Source organism: Schistocerca serialis, chromosome 6 (genome assembly GCF_023864345.2).
Source record: "Schistocerca serialis cubense isolate TAMUIC-IGC-003099 chromosome 6, iqSchSeri2.2, whole genome shotgun sequence".
NCBI classification, from domain to species: domain Eukaryota; kingdom Metazoa; phylum Arthropoda; class Insecta; order Orthoptera; family Acrididae; genus Schistocerca; species Schistocerca serialis.
In genome coordinates this window covers 687204275-687228672 of record NC_064643.1, presented here as the reverse complement: position 1 = coordinate 687228672, position 24398 = coordinate 687204275, and positions in this window count along the sequence as shown.

Sequence of the window (24398 nt, the reverse complement as noted above, 5' to 3'; positions counted from 1 at the left end):
TCCCATAGTGCTTAGAGCCATTTGAATCATTTTTACACTTTAGGGATTCGCATTTGAGTTCACGAAGCATTTCCGTAATACTGGCGTGCTGATTGAACCTACCGGTAACAAATCTTGTAGCATGCCTGTGAATTGCTTCGGTGTCTTCCTTTGATCCCACCCCGTAGGAAATCCAAACATTCGAGCAGTACTCAGAATGGATGTCAGTAATATTACACATGCCGCCTCCTTTACAAATGAGCTACACTTTCCCAAAACTATCCCAATAAACCGTAGTCAACAATTCGCCTTCAATACTGCCAAGCTGACGTGCTCAAAATGTGTGTAAATTCCTGTGAGACCAAACTACTGTGGTCATCGGTCCCTCACCTTACACACTACTTAATCGAAGTTAAACCAGCTTGCGCTAAGAACAACAGGAGAAGTGCGAGGTACGGTATCCTGTAACGTAGTAGTGGCAGCAACAGGTGGCACCAAGCCGCGATGCGGGGCAAGTGATTCGCCGTCGAAAACAGTAAACGTGCACGTTTGCTGGCTAAGTACAAGATTTCGACACAGGGACGACGTCTGCAGGATATGTATCAGAATCCTGCACGTACTAACGCATATGTGCTACAACAACAATACTTTTTTTTTTAGATATGAACCAGTCGGCGAAATTCCTAATTCAAAATACCTTGGATTGTTTGGACAAGTTTAAAATGTGAAAGTTGAAGTCTTACGGAGCTTACAGATTAAAATTTTGTAGATTTTCATACATTCTTCAGTGTGTTTTCATCTCCAACAAACCTGCATCGAGTAACAAGTACCGTGAGTTTGTATGTAATCCTTATTTACTTATTTTTAGATATGTTTGACTGTTGTAAAAAAGATTGTATTTATTAACTTCTATGAAAATGTTGTAGAGTTAACAAAAAATTATGTCATATCTCATGTCTATGTAAATCGTCAAACTTGCCCATTGATGTACAATGTCCCCAATCACAGGTTAAGTTAGTAAGTAACCCAGTTTCCACATCATTTTGCGGAATGTTTCTTAAATAGATCAAATTAAGCCTCTGGCACGTGTTAAAAAGTAAGTAATCATAACAGAGATTTTTCCAACTACTTCTAGGAATTTAGGGGCGGACGATATAGCAGAGATGATGGGAAAATTATAAATTTCTGAAGAATCAGAGAAAAGTTGAAATAATCAGTCTACATCTACATCTATATCTACATACATAAACCGGAGACCACGGTGCGGTGCGTTGCGGAGGGTACCCCGTAGACTGCTGCTCATATCCTTTCCGATTCCACCGGCAAATAGAGCAGGGAAAAACTGCTATCTATATGTCTCCGCATGAGCCCTAATTTCTCGTATCTTCTCTTCGTGGTCCTTAGACGAAATCTACGTTGGCGGCAATAGAATCGTTCAGCAGTCAGCTTCAAATACCGGGTCTCTAAATTGTACCAGTAGTGTTCCTCGAAAAGATCGTAGCCTTCCCTCCAGCAATTTCCATTACAGTCCCGAATCAACCCAGTAAGCACTTGCGTTTTGTTCGGACCTACCAGTAACAAATCTAGCAGCCTGCCTTTGAATTGCTTCGATGTCTTCCTTTAACTCGACATGGAACTGATCCCAAATACTTGAGCAGTGCTCAAGAATAGGTCGCAGTAGCATCCTATATGCGGTCTCCTTTTCAGATGAACCACACTTCCCAGAATTCTGCCGATAAACCGAAGTCGATCATACACCGTCGTTACCATAATCCTTACATGCTCGTTCCATGTCATATCGCTCTGCAACGTTACGCCCAGATATTTAAAACAAGTGATTGTATCAAGCAACATTCTAGAAATGCTGCATTCAAACAATATGGGTTTGTTTTGCCTACTCATCCGCAATAACTTGCATTTTTCTACGTTTAGAGCTGACTACCATCCATCAGTAAAATTAGAAATTTTGTCTGACTCATCTTGTATCCTGCCGGCCGAAGTGGCCGTGCGGTTAAAGGCGCTGCAGTCTGGAACCGCAAGACCGCTACGATCGCAGGTTCGAATCCTGCCTCGGACATGGATGTTTGTGATGTCCTTAGGTTAGTTAGGTTTAACTAGTTCTAAGTTCTAGGGGACTAATGACCTCAGCAGTTGAGTCCCATAGTGCTCAGAGCCATTTGAACAAATCTTGTATCCTCTTAGTCATTCAACTCCCTGTACACCACAGCATCATCAGCAAACAATTGCAGATTGCTGCCCACCGTGTCCGCCAGACCATTTATGTTCACAGAAAATAACAGATGTCATATCACACTTCCCTAGGGCACTCCTGGCGGTACCCATATCTCTGACGAACGCCCGCCGTCGAGGAAAACGTACTGGGTTCTATTATTTAAGAAGTATCTGGGAACCTGTTCCATATGCTCGTACCTTCGTCAATAAATTGTAAATTGCATCGGGGCTCTGTGTCAAAACCTTTTCTTCAGTCTAGGAATACCGAATCTACCTGTTTCCCATCATCCATAGTTCGCAGTATACCGTGCGAGAAAGTTGCAGGCTGAGTCTCCCATGAGCGGTGCTTTATAAAACCGTGCAGATTCGTGGACAAACGACCTCAGAATATGTTAAAGGTTGCTGCAGCACACCGATGTTAGGGATATTGGTCCGTCATCATACAGGTCTGTTCTATTATCCTTCTATTGCATGGTATATACACTCCTGAAAATGGAAAAAAGAACACATTGACACCGGTGTGTCAGACCCACCATACTTGCTCCGGACACTGCGAGAGGGCTGTACAAGCAATGATCACACGCACGGCACAGCGGACACACCAGGAACCGCGGTGTTGGCCGTCGAATGGCGCTAGCTGGGCAGCATTTGTGCACCGCCGCCGTCAGTGTCAGCCAGTTTGCCGTGGCATACGGAGCTCCATCGCAGTCTTTAACACTGGTAGCATGCCGCGACAGCGTGGACGTGAACCGTATGTGCAGTTGACGGACTTTGAGCGAGGGCGTATAGTGGGCATGCGGGAGGCCGGGTGGACGTACCGCCGAATTGCTCAACACGTGGGGCGTGAGGTCTCCACAGTACATCGATGTTGTCGCCAGTGGTCGGCGGAAGGTGCACGTGCCCGTCGACCTGGGACCGGACCGCAGCGATGCACGGATGCACGCCAAGACCGTAGGATCCTACGCAGTGCCGTAGGGGACCGCACCGCCACTTCCCAGCAAATTAGGGACACTGTTGCTCCTGGGGTATCGGCGAGGACCATTCGCAACCGTCTCCATGAAGCCGGGATACGGTCCCGCACACCGTTAGGCCGTCTTCCGCTCACGCCCCAACATCGTGCAGCCCGCCTCCAGTGGTGTCGCGACAGGCGTGAATGGAGGGACGAATGGGGACGTGTCGTCTTCAGCGATGAGAGTCGCTTCTGCCTTGGTACCAATGATGGTCGTATGCGTGTTTGGCGCCGTGCAGGTGAGCGCCACAATCAGGACTGCATACGACCGAGGCACACAGGGCCAACACCCGGCATTATGGTGTGGGGAGCGATCTCCTACACTGGCCGTACACCACTGGTGATCGTCGAGGGGACACTGAATAGTGCACGGTACATCCAAACCGTCATCGAACCCATCGTTCTACCATTCCTAGACCGGCAAGGGAACTTGCTGTTCCAACAGGACAATGCACGTCCGCATGTATCCCGTGCCACCCAACGTGCTCTAGAAGGTGTAAGTCAACTACCCTGGCCAGCAAGATCTCCGGATCTGTCCCCCATTGAGCATGTTTGGGACTGGATGAAGCGTCGTCTCACGCGGTCTGCACGTCCAGCACGAACGCTGGTCCAACTGAGGCGCCAGGTGGAAATGGCATGGCAAGCCGTTCCACAGGACTACATCCAGCATCTCTACGATCGTCTCCATGGGAGAATAGCAGCCTGCATTGCTGCGAAAGGTGGATATACACTGTACTAGTGCCGACATTGTGCATGCTCTGTTGCCTGTGTCTATGTGCCTGTGGTTCTGTCAGTGTGATCATGTAATGTATCTGACCCCAGGAATGTGTCAATAAAGTTTCCCCTTCCTGGGACAATGAATTCACGGTGTTCTTATTTCAATTTCCAGGAGTGTATATATATATAGGTATATCTGGTACAAGAAGCTGGATGCAGTAAGTTACAAAATGTTAAGAAGTACACTCTATCAAGGAAGAAGAAGCAACATGTTCAGGTCTTTAGTTCTTGTAGGACTGCTGCGTGAAAAATTTGAGAATATATTAGTGGACTTTAATGATTTACAAATACAGTTTCCGCAGTTGATCGATCATTGACAGCGAGATATTTGGCTGCTATTCAGTCCCATTATTTCAAACCGTTTAACTTAAATGAAAAGAAAACCTGGTGGTAACTACAATTTATTCAAAGCTCGAATGAACTTTTAAGATGTCGTCATAAAACTGTAATTTGTACGCAGTGATATTCAAACGCGTATATCCACTTATATTAGTGAGAACTGCACGCGTACGGCACTAATGCAGTATGTATTACGACTGAATCCGTCTTCCAGGTAGATATGGTGGCCACCTAAAGCAGGTCATACACTTAAATGCAACGTAAACTCTCTTCCGCAGTTGCCAGCGGGACGCATCTTGCCCAAGGTGCGTGTTAAATGTAGCACCAATTCCCTAGTTCCGCCATGATTTCGCAGAGGTTTCCTTGGCTTTGAGGTAAACGCAGGAATCGAAACTGCCCTCCCAAAATATTTCCCTTTAAGATCCCCTCTGCTCTCTCACCAATTTGCCTTGTACTTGTCTGAAATGAACTGGACTCTATTAAGTTTCGGATCTTGAATAGCCCTTTTAATCTTCGAAATAGAAAATGAAACCTAATATTACAAAATATATATATATATTCACTCTGTTTAGCTACACTGCAAATGTCGAGAGACTTGCGAAATGTCCTCAGCGCCTGTGTATTTTTACATTAATAACCGCATGAAACGCGAGTCTGTTGTTTATCTAAGGGCTTCCACATATTACGCACGAATAGGAAAAGAAATCCACTTTTGTACAACATCACTGTTGATGACAAATTGCTAGAAACAGTAAATAGCGTAGAAGATCTACGGGTATCTATGCGTAGCGACGGTAAGTGGAGTCACCTCATACAACAAATAATCGGGAAAGCAGATGCCAGACTGAGATTCATAGAAGGAGTCTTAAGGAAATTAATTCATCCACAAAAGAAGTAGCGCACAAGGTCCTTGTTCGACCGGCTCTTGAGTATTGTTTATCAATCTGGCGGCTAGGATTGATAGAAGAGACAGAGAAGATAGGAATCGTTTTTTTTTCTTTTTTTAAAAAATTGGGTTTCGGTCAGCGCGCTCACAGCCATCTCACCAGTGGAAAATAAGTTAAGACGGCACGAACGTAAGGACAACACAACTCCCAGTTTCCAGGCAGAGAAAATCTCCGATCTGCAGAAGCTACAAGAGAGGCACTGTGCATCACGAACAGGTTTACCACTGAAACGTCGAAAGAGCACTTTCCGGGAAGAATCGGGCAACACATCACTTCGCCGGCCGAAGTGGCCGTGCGGTGAAAGGCGCTGCAGTTTGGAACCGCAAGACAGCTACTGTCGCAGGTTCGAATCCTGCCTCGGGCATGGATGTTTGTGATGTACTTAGGTTAGTTAGGTTTAACTAGTTCTAAGTTCTAGGGGACTAATGACCTCAGCAGTTGAGTCCCATAGTGCTCAGAGCCAACACATCACTTCCTCCCACATGAGTCTCGGAAAATTCGAGAAATTGGAGCCAATACAGAGGCATCTACATCTTCATGGTTACTCTGAAATTCACACATAATTGCTTGGCCGAGGGTTCATGGAACCATTTTCATACTACTTCCCTACAATTCCACTCTCGAATGCCGCGTGGTAAAAAGGAACACCTAAATCTTTCCGTTCGAGCTCTGATTTCTCTTATTTTATTATGATGATCATTTCTTCCTATGTAGGTGGGTGTCAACAAAATATATTCGCATTCGGAAGAGAAAGTTGGTGATTGAAGTTTCTTAAATAGAAAACTGCCTTTCTTACAGTAACTGCCATCCCAAATCGCGTATCATATCAGTGACACTCTCGCCCCTATTGCGTGATAACACGATACGAGCTGCCCTTCTTTACAATTTTTCGATGTCCTCCGTCAATTCTACGTGGTAATGACCCCACACCGCGCAGCAATATTCCAGCAGAGGACGGACAAGTGTAATGTAGGCTGTCTCTTTAGTGGGTTTCTCGCATCTTCTAAGTGTTCTGACAACAAAGCGCAGTCTTTGTTTCGCCTTCCCCACAATACTATCTATGTGGTCTTTCAAACTTAAGTTACTCTTAATTTTAATTCCTAGGTATTTAGTCGAATTGACAGCCCTTAGATTTGTGCGGTTTATCGTATTCCCAAAATTTATCGGATTTCTTTTATTAGCCATGTGGATGACCTCGTACTTTTCTTTGTTTAGTGCCAATTGCCACTTTTCACGGCACACATAAATTCTCTCTAGATCATTTTGTAATTGGAATTGATAGTCTGATGATTTTACTAGACGGTAAATTACAGCGTCATCTGCAAAAAAATCTAACGGGGCTGCTCAGATTATCACTAGATCATTTATATAAATCAGGAATAGCAGAGGGCCTATGACACTACCTTGCGGAACGACAGACATCACTTCTGTCCTGGTCGATGATTTACCGTCTATCACTACGAACTGTCACCTCTCTGTAAGGAAATCACGAATCCAGCCACACAACTGAGACGATTCTCCATATGCACGCAATTTCATTAATAATCGCTTGTGAGGAACGGTATCAAAAGCCTCGTGGAAATATTGGAATATGAAATCGATGTGAGATCCCTTGTCGACAGCACTCATTACTTCAAGAGGGATAAAGAGCTAGCTGTGCTGCACAAGAACGATATTATCTGAATCCGTGTTGGCTTACCGATGGTCATTCTTCCCACGCGCCATTCGTGGGACGCGATATCAGTCAGTGCTGGCAGAAGTAATCTCCGATGCGGAGTATTGATGTAGATGTAAAGAGCCTCCAAGTTACCTGCGCAGAGTGTTTGCGCGAATAAAATTAGACAGCTGATTCGCAGACAAAGCGAAAGCACAATGTGCAACACGGCTAACTCAAAGTACATTTTTATCTTATTTTCGGTAGTCGCACATGCCATTTAAGCATCGTGTTAAATACGTTGTACATCTGAAGATTAAGAAATTGTCCAACGTCACACAGAGCACATAATAACCGATAACAGATGTCAGCAGAATAAAGAACCTGGCAACAGATACAATCATTTTAGACTGTTTGGGGAAGTAAGGTAGAGAATAACAGGATAACATCAATGTGTCCTGAAACAAGCCCCCTCCTCCCCCCCCTTGTCGGACAGACGAGCGCGCTTCTGGAACACGGAGGAACGAGCTAGCCCCAGATCCTGTCCGCCTCGAGGATTAACGACGAGCGATGAAGAGCAGGTCCGGTTGCATGTGACTTTTAGGCGGTTTTCCACATCCAATTCCGTGAATGCCCAGCTAGTACACAATTTTCGGCTTATCTATACTGTAGGCAAACACATGGCAAACGTCAGCGCACTTGAAAGTGGGATCGACATTACATGTAGACAGCTGGGGTAAACAAATCACTTCCCAGGGTGACTGGAGGCGTCAGCGAGGTCATCCAGCCACCTACTGCCACTAACATTGCCAAAAACAGTGTAACTAAGCCGACCTCACAGTTGAACAGGAGAAGGTAACGAGAGAGAAGGTGTGTCCTTAAATGAAACTGTTACGTCATCTTCTGGTTGTATGATTTATGACACCAGTTTACAATTAATCAACAGATAGTGCCGTATCTATCACATGATAGATGATCAGTGTAAATGGGCTGCTTCTGTGTTGGCAGCGCTGTGTAGCGCTTTGCATTGGATCTCTGACTCCACTTTGTAAGAGACTCTGTGGCTAGTCGTACTCGTTGTTGGAAGTTAATCGCCAGTAGAGTTGGGCAGCTGGATGTTAGTCGCCAACAGTGAGGGAAGTAATGTTGGGCAGTTGGAGGTGAACAGCCAGCTGTGATGGATTTTAAATGTGAGAAGTTAGCATTGATGTAGTGTAGAGGTCTGTATTGTTAGCATCGGCTAACGATCTGGAAGTATCCGACTTGAAGATTGAAAATTACTCAAGATTATGTATCTTTGTGCTGGATGTCAATGACGATTTATATTCGTGTTTGAACTGGATGGCACATTATTGAAGTATAAAATACATTATTTAGTTTGCAAAAAAATCTTTCCTTTGCTAAACACATGCCTATTAGTAGGTAGTGGCTGTAGTAATTAGAATCTTTTATTTAGCTGGCAGTACTGACGCTCACTGTATTGCAGTAGAAGATTTTTGTGAGGTAAGTGCTTAATAAAATGTATAAGTTATTGTTGAGATTTCTTTTTAGTCAGGGCCATTCTTTTGAATTAATTATTTGAAGTGAGGTTGTAATTTTTTTGAGCAATCAGATTGCTTAGCGCTAGAATATTATGGGTCAGTGATGGCATGATAAGAAAAAGTAAAGAGGAAGTAGGCTCAGTACGATCAGTTTTACTCAGCTGTTTCAGAATCAAATAACGTAGAAGTTTTATCTTCTCAGTCATTCAGAAATTTAAGTATAGACACACTCATTTAAATAAAGAAAATGAAGTTTCATCAGTAAGACGGTTCAGAAGAACCAAGAGGGAACAATGAAACTGGAAGACCAAGAACGAAGTGCTTGGATTAAAAAGAATGTAAGACAGGAATATAGATTTTCTACAGCTACATCATACTCCGCAAGCCACCTAATGGTGTGTGACGGAGTGTACTTTTTGTACCACAGAGTCCTCCAACCCAGTTACATCCGCAAATAGCGCGTGGGAAGAGTCATGATCGGTAAGCCTCTGCATTAACTCTAATATCTCGAATTTTCTCCTCATGGTCATTACGCAAGACGTATGTGGGGGAAGTGATATGTTCTCGCACTCTTCCCGGAAAGTGCTCTCTCGAAATTTCAGTAGTAAATCCGTGATGCACAACGCCTCTCTTGTAACGTCTGCCAATGGAGTTTGTTGAGCATCTCACTAACGCTTTCGTGCCGACTAAAATATTCCGTCACGAAATGTGCCACTCTTCAACCAACACATCGACGAAGCAGTGACGAAAGTAGAAGAAAGGTTGCAGATTAGGATTAAAATTGAAGGTAAAAAGGTAATGATAAAATTCGCTGATGATATTTCTGTCCTCAGTGAAAGTGAAGAAGGATTACATGATCTGTTGAAAGGAATGAACAGTCTAATGAGTACAATATATGACCTGAGAGTAAATCGGAGAAAGACGAAAGTAATGAGAACAGCGAGGAACTTAACGCCATGATTTGTGATCACGAAGTAGATGAAGTTGAGGAATTCTGCTCACTAGCAGCAAAGAAACCCTGACGAATAGAGGAAGTAGGAGATAAATAGCACTGGCAAAATGAGGATACCTGGCCAAGACAAGTCTACTAGTATGAAACATAGATTTTAATTTGAGAAGGAAATATCTGAAAATGAAGTTTGAAGCACAGTATCGTATGGCAGGGAGATATGGACTATGGCACAACTGGAACAGAAAAGAATCAAAGCACTTGAGAGGTGGTGCCTCAGAGGAACGCTAAAAATTATGTGGGCTGATTAGGAATGAGGTGGTTGTCTGCAAAATCGGAGACAAAAGAATATGTGGAAAACACTGAAAAGAAGGAGGGACCGGAGGACAGGGTGTCTGTTATGACATCAAGGATTGACTTCCATGGTACTAGAGGGAGACGTAGAGAGCAAAAACTGTAGAGAAAACGGAGATTGGAGTACATCCAGGAAATAATTGAGGACTACGTTGTAAGCGCTACTTTGAGGTTGGCACAGGAGAGGAATTCGTGACGGGCCGAATTAAACCACTCAAAATACTGATGACCGAAAAAGAAAAAAGATGTAGAAGTAGCTTTCAATCTTTGCTTGCCCTTGTCACTCCATTCTGGTTCCACCACAGTGCCAACCAGGGCAGAGTCAGAAGCGAAGTTCTTGAAGTCAGCCATTTCGTCAACAAATGGAGGAACCTGTGTCAGGACGAAGGGGGGAGGGGGGTGGTAGTAACCCTGCTCGCGAAGCTAAAGGTGCCTGCACGAAGCCCGGTCTATAGACTGCCGGCTAGTCCTGCCGCAACAGGACCCTGGATATGCTTTACCCTCTGCCTAGACACCTGAACTCCATCTATTCCGGAGTACCTTTCCTACCAAAACGTTCACATGCAGCGTCCGCGAAAACACGACAACGCTGATTAACCGCGGTCCTGCAAACTGCTGTGCAACAATAATTTCGCTTAGTGTCTCCACTAGGACACTTTCGCTGGTCTCAGTCGAGCACGGCTGCCGACCCGCGGTTGAGAACCTGCTAAATACTGACGCTGTCGTCCGGACAACAGTTTCTCAACATGCGATGGACCGAGGGATGGTGTCTGGCATGCAGGCGCATGCTGGCGCAAATGACGCCTGAAAGGTTGCCGAACGCTGGGCGCAAGTGTGTTGCGGGTTTGCCGGGCGCTGCCTTGCAGGAGAGCACAGCACTGACACTTCACTACGCAGTGTGATTCTTATTAACATCTAGCAACACCCGAAGCGATGTAGATGACGCTGTAATGAGTAATGTAATAAAAGACACATGAGGCCGCAAATATACATCGAAATACCCCAGAGGTAGAAGATAAATGTTGAACACTTCACGTCAGCCCATGACATACCTCGCCCCACGTGCAGTTGCTGGAATTGTCAATACTACCCTCGCCGGTAGGGGGCAGTGCTCCATATCGCCTCCCACGGGTACCCTGTTTTGGTTCTTGCATTATCCGATGTGATACGGTAGTGCTCGCAACAGTGGTAACACAAGACTCCGATGAATCGGGTTACGTTTACGAAAACACAGTAGCCTAGCGGAGCGGTGTGCAGCACTGCCCCCTAACAGCGAGGGTAGGTAGCTGCACGTGGGGCGAGGTATGCCATAGGCTGACGTCACGTGTTCAATATTTGTCGTCCACATTCAGGGTATTTCCCGACATTTGTGGCCCTATGTACCTCACATTAAGTTACATGTGTCAGCGTCATCTAGGTCGCTTCTGGGTCTTTTAAGCGTTAGTATAAATCATCCAGTGTATCGATAATACAGTATATGCCACAGTCCATTATAATACTGTGTGTTGTGGTCTTGCGTAATTCAATAACTGTGCTGATACTAGTTGGATATGGCTGTTGCAGCTTGTGTAGTGTTTAGCTCAAAATGTCTTACAAGTGAGTGATACCGACGCTACACTCCAGGATTGAAAAACAACTTTCCAGTGATTAACGCGCAGGAACGCACGAGTTGCGTAGACACACGGATTTTGGGGTGTGGATCGTACTATATCCTTACTGGTTGTTAAACGAATAATTTTAAACACGTTATTTGATGCTCAGCATCCCGTCACAAACACAACTTTGCTGAACAGTTACACTGTGCTCTACCACATCACCGTTTTTGCTCGTACCTCTTAAGGAATTTAATTAGATACCTTACAAAGTGCACTATCGTTTGGCCATGCAGACTGCACGAGAAAGTACTAAAGTTCACTTCAGGTTGTGAGCATACAAATGCAATCGCATGAAACTAGCAACCTTCACAAATATAAAAATCTTTTCCTCCTTAAAAGTGTGTTACACTGATTTATCCACAATTCTAAAAAAGACAAGTTCAAATTATCTTTAATGGAATTACACTAAAACAAAAATATTTACACTTATTGTATTGCAGAAGTTTCAAGAAAGGATGTTGTCCTAAACAAACTTATAACCTATGACAGTTTTTATACACGTATTCGTTCTGTCTTTAACCATAGCCTATACAAAATAAACTAAAGTGGCTTCTTAATAACCACCATCCTTTTTCAACTGTTCAGGTTCCAGACAGTTCTAGTATCGTCTCTCTGGTCTTAACATTAGTGAATAAGAACCGAAGTTCGGAGCAGTTCGTCTTACTATCAGTTTTAATTATTATTAGACAGCGCAGAGTAATACACTTGTACTGAAACAGCGCCGTAATAGAATTCAGTTACACTACTGGCCATTAAAATTGCTACACCAAGAAGAAATGTAGATGATAAACTGGTATTCATTGGACAAATATATTATGTTAGAACTGACGTGTGATTACATTTTCACGCAATTTGGGTGCATAGATCGTGAGAAATCTGTACCCAGAACAACCACCTCTGGCCGTAATAACGGCCTTGATACGCCTGGGCATTGAGTCAAACAGAGCTTGGATGGCATGTACAGGTACAGCTGGCCATGCAGCTTCAACACGATACCACAGTTCATCAAGAGTAGTGACTGGCGTATTGTGACGAGTCAGTTGCTCTGCCACCATTGATCAGACATTTTCAATTGGAGAGATATCTGCAGAATGTGCTAGCCAGGGCAGCAGTCGAACATTTTCTGTATCCAGAAAGGACCGTACCGGACCTGTAAGATGCGGTCGTGCATTATCCTGCTGAAATGTAAGGTTTCGCAGGGATAAAATGAAGGGTAGAGCCACGGGTCGTAACACACCTGAAATGTAAGCCTACTGTTCAAAGTGCCGTCAATGCGAACAAAGAGGTGACCGAGACGTGTAAACAATGGCACCCCATACCGTCACGCCGAGTGGTACGCCAGTATGACGATGACGAATACACGCTTCCAATGTGCGTTCATCGCGATGTCGCCAAACACGGACGCGACCATCATGATGCTGTAAACAGCACCTGGATTCATCGAAAAAATGACTTTTTGCCATTCGTGCACTCAGGTTCGTCGTTGAGTACACCATCGCAGGCGCTCCTGTATGTGATGCAGAGTCAAGGGTAACCGCAGCCATGGTCTCCGAGCTGATAGTCCATGCTGCTGCAAACGTCGCCCAACTGTTCGTGCAGATGGTTGTTGTCTCGCAAACGTCCCCATCTGTTGGCTCAGTGATCGGGACGTGGCTGCAAGATCCTTTACAGCCATGCGGATAAGATGCCTGTCATCTCGACGGCTAGTGATTCGAGGCCGTTGGGATCCGGCACGGAGTTCCGTATTACCCTCCTGAACCCACCGACTCCTTATTTTGCTAACAGTCATTGGATCTCGACCAACGCGAGCAGCAATGTCGCGATACCATAAACCGCAATCGCGATAGGCTACAATCCGACCTTTATCAAAGTCCGAAACGTGATGGTACGCATTTCTCCTCCTTACACGAGGCACCACAACAACGTTTCACCAGGTAATACCGGTCAACTGCTGTTTGGAAACTCTCTTCATGTCAGCACGTTGCAGGTGTCGCCACCAGCGCCAACTTTGTGTGAATGCTCTGAAAAGCTAATCATTTGCATATCACAGCATCTTCTTCTTGTCGGTTAAATTTCGCGTCTGTAGCACGTCATCTTCGTGGTGTAGCAATTTTAGTGGCCAGCCAGTAGTGTAAATCACTTTCTGATGTTGAGTCACACGATAACGTTGTGGAGTTGCTGATGCGTCTCATATGAAAGTGACCGCTGAAGTCGCCATTTTGAAAATGGCGATTGTAGCTACGGGTTGAGGCAAAAGTCTGATAGCCTTCCGAAGTAAATAATTCCGGTATTGTCTTGAGGCGGATACAAGTTGTCGCACTGCCTAATAAATTTTTCAGTGAAAGTTAATAAACGATGCACGTGGGATTCAGGTGGCAGATGTGAACTGTCGTCTTAGCAGGTCATGTAAGTTTACGCTAAAATTTTTTGACAAACCAATGTTTTAAGACCGGTAGCGTGACGACAGACGACTGGACCCTGTAGAAATAAACCTTCCGCAAGTAAGCAAATTTCCTTGAAATCTCTAACAACGTAATATTTCGCATCGTATCTAGTATTCCGTCTGAACGCCAATGAATCTGTTTAGTTTCAGACCGCACAGCGAGCTATCGAGATATGAAGTCGGTTCACTTGGTGGAGGCAGACACTGAGGCTTTGGAATTACAGTCGGAAATAACAACCCTAAAACATGAAAATTAAGACTTTGGTTATTCTTGTTATCTTCTTGTGCTACTGTGTGTTGTCTCATGGTGTGCATTGCTGCTAACTCTGGGAGATTAGACTGCTGATGTACTTGTTTACGAAAGCTATCCTTCGTCCCAATGGACTTAACGCTCACTTTGTCCAAACTAATTTCGGTTTTTTAGTTTGCTTCTTGTTCTCTTCGTCATGACTCTTATCGTCTACAATAACAAGATTTTACTTGAACATTCCCGTATTAATGTTAAGGAAACAAGGCTTAAAACCGGTATTTCTGCCAGAAAAATGAATAGAGGTATGTTTACCTTGGTGAACTCGCAGACGTAAGACGAAAAATTCATTTCACACGCCAAGCAGGTCCTAGGTGCGAAACGCGTCCAGTGTTTTTCCCAGCTCGTGTGCTCGCCATGAGAATGAAAACGAGGTGGCCGCTAAAATCCGACGATTCGACACACAGATCGCGTTGTTGTTTGCAGAGATATCAAACGATGCTAAGCAGAAAATTCCGTATCCTTTGTTCCTCTGCACCGCTGGAAATCGGCTGCAGAAGCAATGTCAACAGTCAAAAACAAACTCCCTCGCCCGATACGTGCAAACAATTGCATTTCGCGCAGTCGAACTGCTAAATTCTGTCTGCTCACGCCATACGCACGCTTAGTGCGTACTGCGTTTTCCTCACGTGCGGATTAAAACGAAGCAAAATGTCACTACTGCAAACAAGTCGATGTTATAATTTATCAGTGTAGCCAACTGTTCTCCACATCAATACGATTCTCAGTTTTTTGCATTTATTTCAGACTGCTTGTTCAGATAAACGAGGAAAGATAGGCTCTAGTAGTCAAATGTTATTCGGCATCAGAAAATAATGTGTTCTTCTGTTTCTTAGACAAGACTGTTGTTTTGTCACCAACGTAGTGGTATTACATACACGCTGAAAAAAATTCGTACCATTTCTCTGCAGCATATATGTAGCTACACATTCAAATTTCAGGAATAGGATACAAGCCAGAGGACACTTGCTAATTCGTGACGAAGAGTCTGTGCGCCAATCCGCAAACCTTCTTCAAACCATTTTGCTCACAGTTAAATATACTGTTAAATACACTCCCTCGGCAGTGTAAGCTGGAGGACGACTATTAAGGCCACAGATCGCAACTGCTGTACAGTTGTGTTTCGCATCGATTTGGGCACTAGTTAACATGGCTTCGATTTCAAGTACAATCATGATGCATATTTCATGTACAATCATGCATTTTAGCTGTTTCTCTTTTCCAAAAAGTAGTCTAATCAAAGTGATGAGTTACCTGAATTAGCTAAGTTTTATACAAACCTGAATACTTTGCTGGAAAAATTCTTCGAACAGATTTCTAGGTGTGCGCTACCTCCCTACGTTTGTGCTTATATTCATTATTTCACTTTTATAATCATTTACTTCTCTTCTTTCTGTGAAACCGCATCTGTCTTATTTGTTTTACTGTTACTGTAAGGACAAAATGAGCATGTGTTCCCCTTCTACGTACACCCCTTTCCGATCGAAGGCACAGTACCGCGTAAGTCGAGCGAGTTCCTTCTCTCACTCCGATAAACTTTTGCTTTGTACAGCAGAATGCGTAAGTAGGCTGTTTAGGTTTTTATGTTGGTAACGCTACGTAGTACTCTGTATGAAAATCACTGACTGTGCTGTATGCAGTCTGTGGGTGGTTTGCATTGTTGGAATATTCGCTTTTGTAGTGTTTGGTAGTTGGATGTCAGCAGCGCATAGCGTTGCGCCGTTGGAGGTGAGCCGCCAGCAGTGGTGGATGTGGGGAGAGAGATGGCGGAGTTTTGAGAGCGGGTGATCTGGACGTGTGTCCATCAGAAAAAGTAAATTTGTAAGACCGGATGTCATGAACTAATATATATATTACGACTTTTGAACACTATTAAGGTAAACACATTGTTTGTTCTCTATCAAAATCTTTCATTTGGTAACTATGCCTATCAGTAGCTAGTGCCTTCAGCAGTTAGAATCTTTTATTTAGCTGGCAGTATTGGCGCTCTCTGTATTGCAGTAGTTCGAGTAACGAAGATTTTTATGAGGTAAGTGATTCATGAAAGGTATAGGTTATTGTTAGTCACGGCCATTCTTTTGTAGGGATTATTGAAAGTCAGGTTGCGTTGCGCTAAAAATATTGTGAGTCAGTTTAGTGATGATCAGAATAAGTAAAAAGAGAAACGTCTGAGTACTTTCAGTTTTGCTGAGCTGTTTGAAAATCAAATAACGAAGAGGTTTAGCAGCACAGTAATTCATAAATTTTTCCAAGGGAATGTTTCAAATGGTAACTGTCAACAAGAAGATAACTTCGTATTTCAGAGACCATGATGTCTTAAGTAATTCCTTTACTATCTATACTTTTTCGTAAGTGAAGCCTAAACTTTGCAGGGCAGCAAGAAAAGTTTATAAAAACTAAAGACGTCGAAACCCGGGAACAAACTAATTTTGGACTGGGAGGGAGGGGGGGAGGAGAAGGTGGAGGTGCGTCTGCGTGTATCTCGAGAGCATCTAAATCTCTCTACCTTAGAGCACCACCGTCGAAAAACTTACCCAGAAACGTTTCCTAGAGAGCTGATACATTCTATAATATAACAGAACCCAGCCCGATGCTGAGCGCCTTGCACAGAGCACTGGGTTCCAAGCACGGAACGCCGCCAGACAACGCCCTGATGGTTGGGCAGCTTCAGCAACAGTGAGCCGCGTCCGAGTACCAATGCCCTGGGACCTTCACCGTCCTTCACAAAGCTTCTGCGGTTCGATCCACTAATGTTGAGGCAGTCAACGCACCTCAGTCACTAGCCTCTTTTCCAGACATTTTCGCCTGGCAGAGGAATGTGGACTCTTCCCCAAAGTCAGCCCCGAGCTGCTGCGTTTAAACCCTCAGGGGGGCAACCTGCGGTGATCAGGCAGCTGGGCAGCACGTGCCGGTCAGTGCCATGCCAGTGACGCTGCCGTGGCCACTGTCACCACGCGTCCAACCTCTGCTCTGCCACCGGACCACCAGGGCGACTGCAGCAGCTCAGCACCTTGCCGTACACGACGTGGGGGTCCAGCAACCCCACCTCTGCCGACGTTCCAGCAGATGACTCCTTCGACGTGTGTCACTGGGAGCAGGGTGTGGCTGGCCATATTCCCTGTGATAGCAGCCGGGCCGGGCCAGTCAGTTACCGGCCGGGTAGCACGAGACACTGTAGACACTCAGCAGACACAGAGGTAGTGCACGGTCAGGACGACAGCCCACAAGGCCAGGACTGATGTCGTCATGCGAGCACATGCCATGTCGGTGTATCTGCCGCGCTTATCACCCACACTAGCATCGAAATGTAACAAATGTAAAAAACGGCAGTAGAGGGTTTTTGTATCCACGGGCTGCCTTCTCTGCTGTATCTGCTCCAGTTTCCGGCGGAGATCACAAGCAACACCCAACCATTCTGGACATTCCAGTTTAGTCTTTTCCGTACTATATTAGTGTAACATACAGCATTCCTACACTCATGCTCATAAATTAAAAAAGTGGTTCAAATGGCTCTGAGCACTATGGGACTCAACTGCTGAGGTCATAAGTCCCCTAGAACTTAGAACTACTTAAACCTAACTAACCTAAGGACAACACACACATCCATGCCCGAGGCAGGATTCGAACCTGCGACCGTAGCGGTCGCGCGGTTCCAGACTGTAGCGCCAGAACCGCTCGGCCACCAGCGGCCGGCCTCATAAATTAAGGATAATTGCAGAATGTGGTGCCACACAACGTGGCACTACACAACACTGGCGCTAATAGCATAGACACATAGGGAACACACACGACACAGATCTGTAAATCCACGATATTGGTGATAAGTTGAGAAAACCGTCCTAAAATACATGTGCTACAAAACTCCACTGTTCCCTGTACGTGTACCCCTACATCAATATCGGATATGATCACCATGCACACGTACACAGACCCCCCAACGGGTTGGCATACTCTGGATCAGGTGGTCGAGCAGCTGCTGGGGTACAGCCTCCCATTCTTGCACCAGTGCCTGTCGGAGCTCCTGAAGTGTCCTAGGAGTTTCAAGACGTGCTGCGACACGTCGACCGAGAGCATCCCAGACGTGCTCGATGGGGTTTAGGTCTGGAGAACAGGCTGGCCACTCCATTCGCCTGATATCTTCTGTTTCAAGGTACTCCTCCACGATGGCAGCTCGGTGAGGCCGTGCGTTATCATCCGTCAGGAGGAAGGTAGGACCGACTGCACCCCTGAAAAGGCGGACATACTGGTGCAAAATGACGTCCCGATGCACCTGACCTGTTCCAGTTCCCCTGTCAAAGACATGCAGGGGTGTACGTGCACCAATCATAATCCCACCCCACACCATCAAACCACGACCTCCATACAGGTCCCTTTCAAGGACATTAAGGGGTTGGTATCTGGTTCCTGGTTCACGCCAGAGGAAAACCGGGCGTGAATCACTGTTCACACTATACCTGGACTCGTCCGTGAACATAACCAGGGCCCACTGTTCCAATGAATATGTACTGTGTTCTTGACACCAAGCTTCACGGGCTCTCCTGCGACCAGGGGTCAGTGGAATGCACCTTGCCGGTCTCCGGGCGGATAAACCATGTCTGTTCAGTCGTCTGTAGACTGTGTGTCTGGAGACAACTGTTTCAGTGGCTGCTGTAAAGTCCCGAACTAGGCTACCTGCAGTACTCCGTGGCCGTCTGCAGGCACTGATGGTGAGATACCGGTCTTCTTGTGGTGTTGTACGCTGTAGACGTCCCGTACTGTAGCGCCTGGACACATTTCCTGTCTGCTGGAATCGTTGCCATAATCGTGAGATCCCATTTTGTGGCACAAGGAGGGCCCGTGCTATGACCTGCTGTGTTTGACCAGCCTCTAGTCACCCTAGTCTTCTACCCCTCATAACGTCATCAATATGTGTTCTTGGAGCCATTTTCAACACACAGTCACCATTAGCACGTCTGAAAACGTCTGCACACTTACTCGCTGTACCGTACTCTGACATGCACCAACACACCTCTGAGTATGTGGACTGCTGCCAGCGCCACCGTGCGGGACAGAAACCATTAGATGTGGTGTTCTCATACAGAAAAACAAATCTTGGAGGCGGTTTCGTTCTACCTTTACTACTACAAAGGAAAGTGTGTTTTTTTCACCGGGCGTGTGTAGCATCATCAGTGTTCTGTATTTATTTACATTTTGATTTGCTTAAAGATCGAAGAAAGGTTCGTAAACAATATGTTGGTTTTTACTTACGGTAATTTCCGCTTGGTTTCTTGCCTACATCGGGAAATACAGTCTGCTAGCACATCGCTGATGTTTTCTTCTTCAGACACTGATATTTGTGGTATAGTTTTCAGTTGTTCTGCATCGCTATGCATTTTTTATGTTTTAAACAGCATACTTTTTCGCACGCCACTGTTTTCTGTTTGTTTTTGTACTTCTATGTATGTATTGTGGTTTGTATGTAGCCGACATAACCATGCCACTATTTTGCCTTTTTCTGAATGTGTTATCTACTTTACGCTCAGTTTTTGTAGTATTGCACGTTGTATGTGTTGGTGTGCTTCGATTATTTTTTTCATTATTTGTTTCTCTATTTTTCTATTTTGTTTGTCTACCATTGTTTCTTTGTCTCCATTTTTATGCTATTTATTATATAAAGGATAGCCCCTTCTGGGGTAATCAGAAGTGTTTAGCCGGCCGGTGTGGCCGTGCGGTTCTAAGCGTGACAGTTTGGAACCGCGTGACCGCTACGGTCGCAGGTTCGAATCCTGCCTCGGGCATGGATGTGTGTGATGTCCTTAGGTTAGTTAGGTTTAAGTAGTTCTAAGTTCTAGGGGACTGATGACCTCAGTAGTGAAGTCCCATAGTGCTCAGAGCCATTTGAACCATTTTTTTGAAGTGTTTAGGTAGATCCTGTTCAGTCTGTTTAACATGTACCTGATTGTGGTCTGTTTGTAACCTTGCGGGTGGTTTGAGGTTGCATTTAAGATAGTGTCACTTCTTGTGGGTTTTCTGTATATGCCCAAAGTATGTTTGTTAGTTGACATATACAGAAAACCCACAACATGTGGCACTATCTAAGTGATTGAGTGTGAGTTGGCGGAAGAGGTGAGGAAGAAATTTTATCCCATTTTGTAAAACTGACGGTGAAGCGCGAAAGGCTGTTTGTAATTGGTAACCATCATAACATATGTACTCTGTAAGAAACGAATGGATATGTTTCCTCTAATATGTTTGCACTATTTTCTCGCACGCCTTACAGTTACATCTTGAATTCTGAATTTTCTGTTCTTTTTGAATTCTAATAATGTTTTCATAGCTTTTGAAACTGGTCTAATTTTCACGAATTTTTGAAGTCAAGACAGCTTTACTAAAAACATTTTTTGAAACAGATCACGTGTTCCACAGACAGTGTCCTGTTTCATGTGTTTTTTCTTTATGCTGGAAGTTTAGAATGAACATATACTATTATTAGTGGAAATTATGGTGGGATGCGTCCCATCCTTGTCCTTTATAACTGTTTGTACTCTGCTGGTGGCACTTTCAGTGAGGTGTCTGAATGTCTGTGGAGAAATGTCTGCCCACTCCTCCTCAAGAACCGCAACGAGAGATAATACTGGTGTTGGAAGATGGGCTGCAGAAGTGTTGAAATGTCGCTGGTGGATCTGTTACTTGGGTCACATCCAGCGACCAGTCCACATCCGCACTGAGCCCTCCTAAGCGACCCAGCCTGATATTGCCACTTCTGTTCTAACGACACAGTACTTCCCGTCTCCTTTTAAAAGCCTGGTCCACCCCACGTGACATCTGGTGGACAGATCCTCATTACATGTGTGTGTTTCCGGATGCTGCTGATCAGATAATGTAGATTATAAGACCAGTAACGGCTCAGACACCAAATGAAGCGGTGGAACTCTAACTTGGCCCTAAACTACATCAACAAATAAAAGTATATCCAAGGGAGTTGTGCATGTGAGTATCTACTGCTGAGAGCTGGAATACAAACTAGAAAGCTAGTACAGGTAGATCTCAATGTGTTCATCTACAACACCCATAAAGCGGCCTTAATCTTTTCAAATGTAACGCATCGGACTCTCTTTCCACTTGCCCGCATCTCGTGGCCGTGCGGTAGCGTTCTCGCTTCCCACGCCCGGGTTCCCGGGTTCGATTCTCTGCGGGGTCTGGGATTTTCTCTGCCTCGTGATGGCTGGGTGTTGTGTGCTGTCCTTAGGTTAGTTAGGTTTAATTAGTTCTAAGTTCTAGGGGACTGATGACCATAGATGTTAAGTCCCATAGTGCTCAGAGCCATTTCTCTTTCCACTTGTACCAGATTGGTTTAAGCAATACTTAAAGCACACAGTGATTTTGAGCCTCTCCACATTACCTGGCCTCAATCCTATTGAGGCACTACCGAAACATGTAAACCCCTTGGACACATCTCTGTGAACTGTGTGAGGTAGTTCAAAGGTGATGGGACATCGTGAAACGCGTACCACGAATCTTCACTGCCTCCATAAGAACGAAGGTTGTAGTAGACACTACTAGCTACATATGTCTAACTAAATAAGCTTTGGTCTTGTACAAGAGCAAAGTCGGTTTGTCGTGAAACCTTCGTTGCAATACCACCTTGAAATGGGGGTCATTTCAGCGGCTAAGCGGCTACGTGGACTTTCCGACCGTGCTGTTTTCGACCTATTTGTAGGTGCCACAGGTACCGTGGAACTTCTGACCAAATCGTCAGTCAGGAGCGGACCTCGTGGACAACCTCCGTTTCTGTATAGCTACGTAGGCGTAAAGTACTTGAGTTACAGAGACTGTGGGCAGGGGAAGTGGATACAACAACGAAACAGAAACCGTGTCTGCTCAAGGATAGTCATCGCTACCGTGTACACAGAACATGCGATGAGTATATGAACTGCTCCTGTGTGAAATACGAACGGAGTAAGCGCCAAGACCGTTTACAAACTGGAAACAGCAGAAGCATGGGTGAGCAGCTACACTGGTGCCCACTTGGCGAAGCGGATGTGCAAATTGAGAAAAAAGTGCATAACTGCAGGAAAAGTGTTCAGGAAGAAAAGACAGTAGCCGTTTCCCAAATTTTCTAGGTTCAAGGTTTGAAAGATAAAGGTTTACATTGTGTCGGAAAAATGCCAAATTATGGGATTTCCAAGACTGCATTATGTGAAGTAGGATGGGAAGTTACTGGGACGATCCAGAATCCTGCCACTAGTTCGGAGATTCGACTGAGCGAAGAAAATTTGAAATTATCTAAAGATAATACTTCTTTGAAAATTGATGATGGGTCTATTTCTGACAAATGGATACTGGTAGTCGGTTGTGGAGAATCGAAGAAAACCATGTGCGAAAATAGAATTCTTCTACGGACGGGGCATTATACAGTTGTTCGAAATAGTTCGAACAATTGTACACCACGCACTCTGAAATCAGAAGCGCAGAAGAAAACATGACGACATTTCCTGTTTTATTTTCTTTGCTCCGAGGCGAAAGTCAAAATATATATGAAAGCCTTTTTCCTGGCTTGATAAATAATAAGCCTGTATTCTTACCGGAAATTGCAGTGCTACGGTTTGAAATGGCTACAGTTATTGTTGTTATTTTCACCTCAACCAATGTCTGTGAAAGACAATACAAGAATTGCGACTAACGAAGGGATAGAGAAAAAGTCAAATTTTTTCGCTGCATGCGAGCTGCAGAGGCACATCTTTGACTAAACGGTGTTGAAGAGTGTATGGTAATAGTGGAGGAAGTGCTCAGTGGAAAAAACCAATCTGGTACAAGTGGAAAGAGAGTCAAAAATTTTGGAATGTATACGGTCAATTAATGGATGGTAAATTCTAGTACACGAATACAAATGTGGACTTTTTTTAACATGAGGCACAAGACCAAGAATGCTGTTGAAAGCTGCCGTCGGAAACTAAATTTTCCAATAAGCCAAAAACAACCGAACGATTACTTTACGATATATAATCTGAAGGAGGGGGCAGTAAATGGTATATTTCCGATTAAAAAAGAGTCTCCCATGGAAGAAAAGGGTACACATATCTTTAAAAAAGGTTAAAAAATATTATATGAATGTAGAGGGTAAATCAACTAAAACTTGCACCGCAAATATTGCGGAAATGGAAAGTGCTGTCGATGTCTGATTTTCACAAATGCGATCGGTAATCAGGGGCTCGAATCGTTAGGGAATAAACAGATTGTAATAATACCCAGTACGTGTATTTTTGTGCAAACATAAGCTGTTTAAAGGAAACAATGTCTGTTGACATTACAGAACAAAAAGTAGGGTAAATTAGAATGGCAGTACGGTTTGGTATAGGATAATAGTGCGAGTCGTTTATCAGATATCGTATTTTGAAAAGTTTCCACACCGGCACTTGTGCAATACCTGTGGTAGCACGCACTAAAGAACAACGGAAGTTCATATACTAGTTATGTGGACTCCTACCAGTAGCGAGAGAATTGACCACCACATGTGTTCAGAATGAAACCGGCAGCGGCAGTAGACTCTTCCAGTATGATATGGAACGAGTGCTTCGCGGAGATGTCCGAACAGGCTGCAGTAGTACGTCGTTGCATATGACTGAGTGCAGTTGGTATGTCCTTGTAGACAATGTCCTTTAGCTTTCCCTACAGAAAAATGTTTACTGTAGTCAAATCTGGGAACGAACCGGCCAAGATACAGGTCCTCAGTGTCCAGTCCAACGATTTGGAAACAGATCACGAAGACATTCCGTAGTAATTCGCTCACTGCGGACTAGACATCGATCATCTTGGTACGATAGGTTCCTCCCAGTCTGGAGAGGAACGCCTTCTAGCATCCGTGGGAGGTAGTCTGTTAGAAGGCAGCGATACTTGTGCGAGTTGATGAAAATCGGGCCGATGACTTGATGGTTCACTATCCCACACCACACGTTCGCACTCCATGGCCGCTGATGTTCCAACTGACGAAGCCAATGGTGATTCTCAACAGACCAATAGTGTATGTTCCTGCGGTTTACTTGGCCATGACTGGTAATGTGGCTCTTCATACATGATACATCTGGATATCCTGCCTTAAAGCCCATATAGAGAAATTCTCATAATCGTTTCCATGCTGCTCCTGATGGGGAAAGATGAGATGGGGATGGAAGCCATGTCGATGGAGAGAGCGTTAGACACTTTCCTGACACTGTCACACCTGCGTGCGATTGC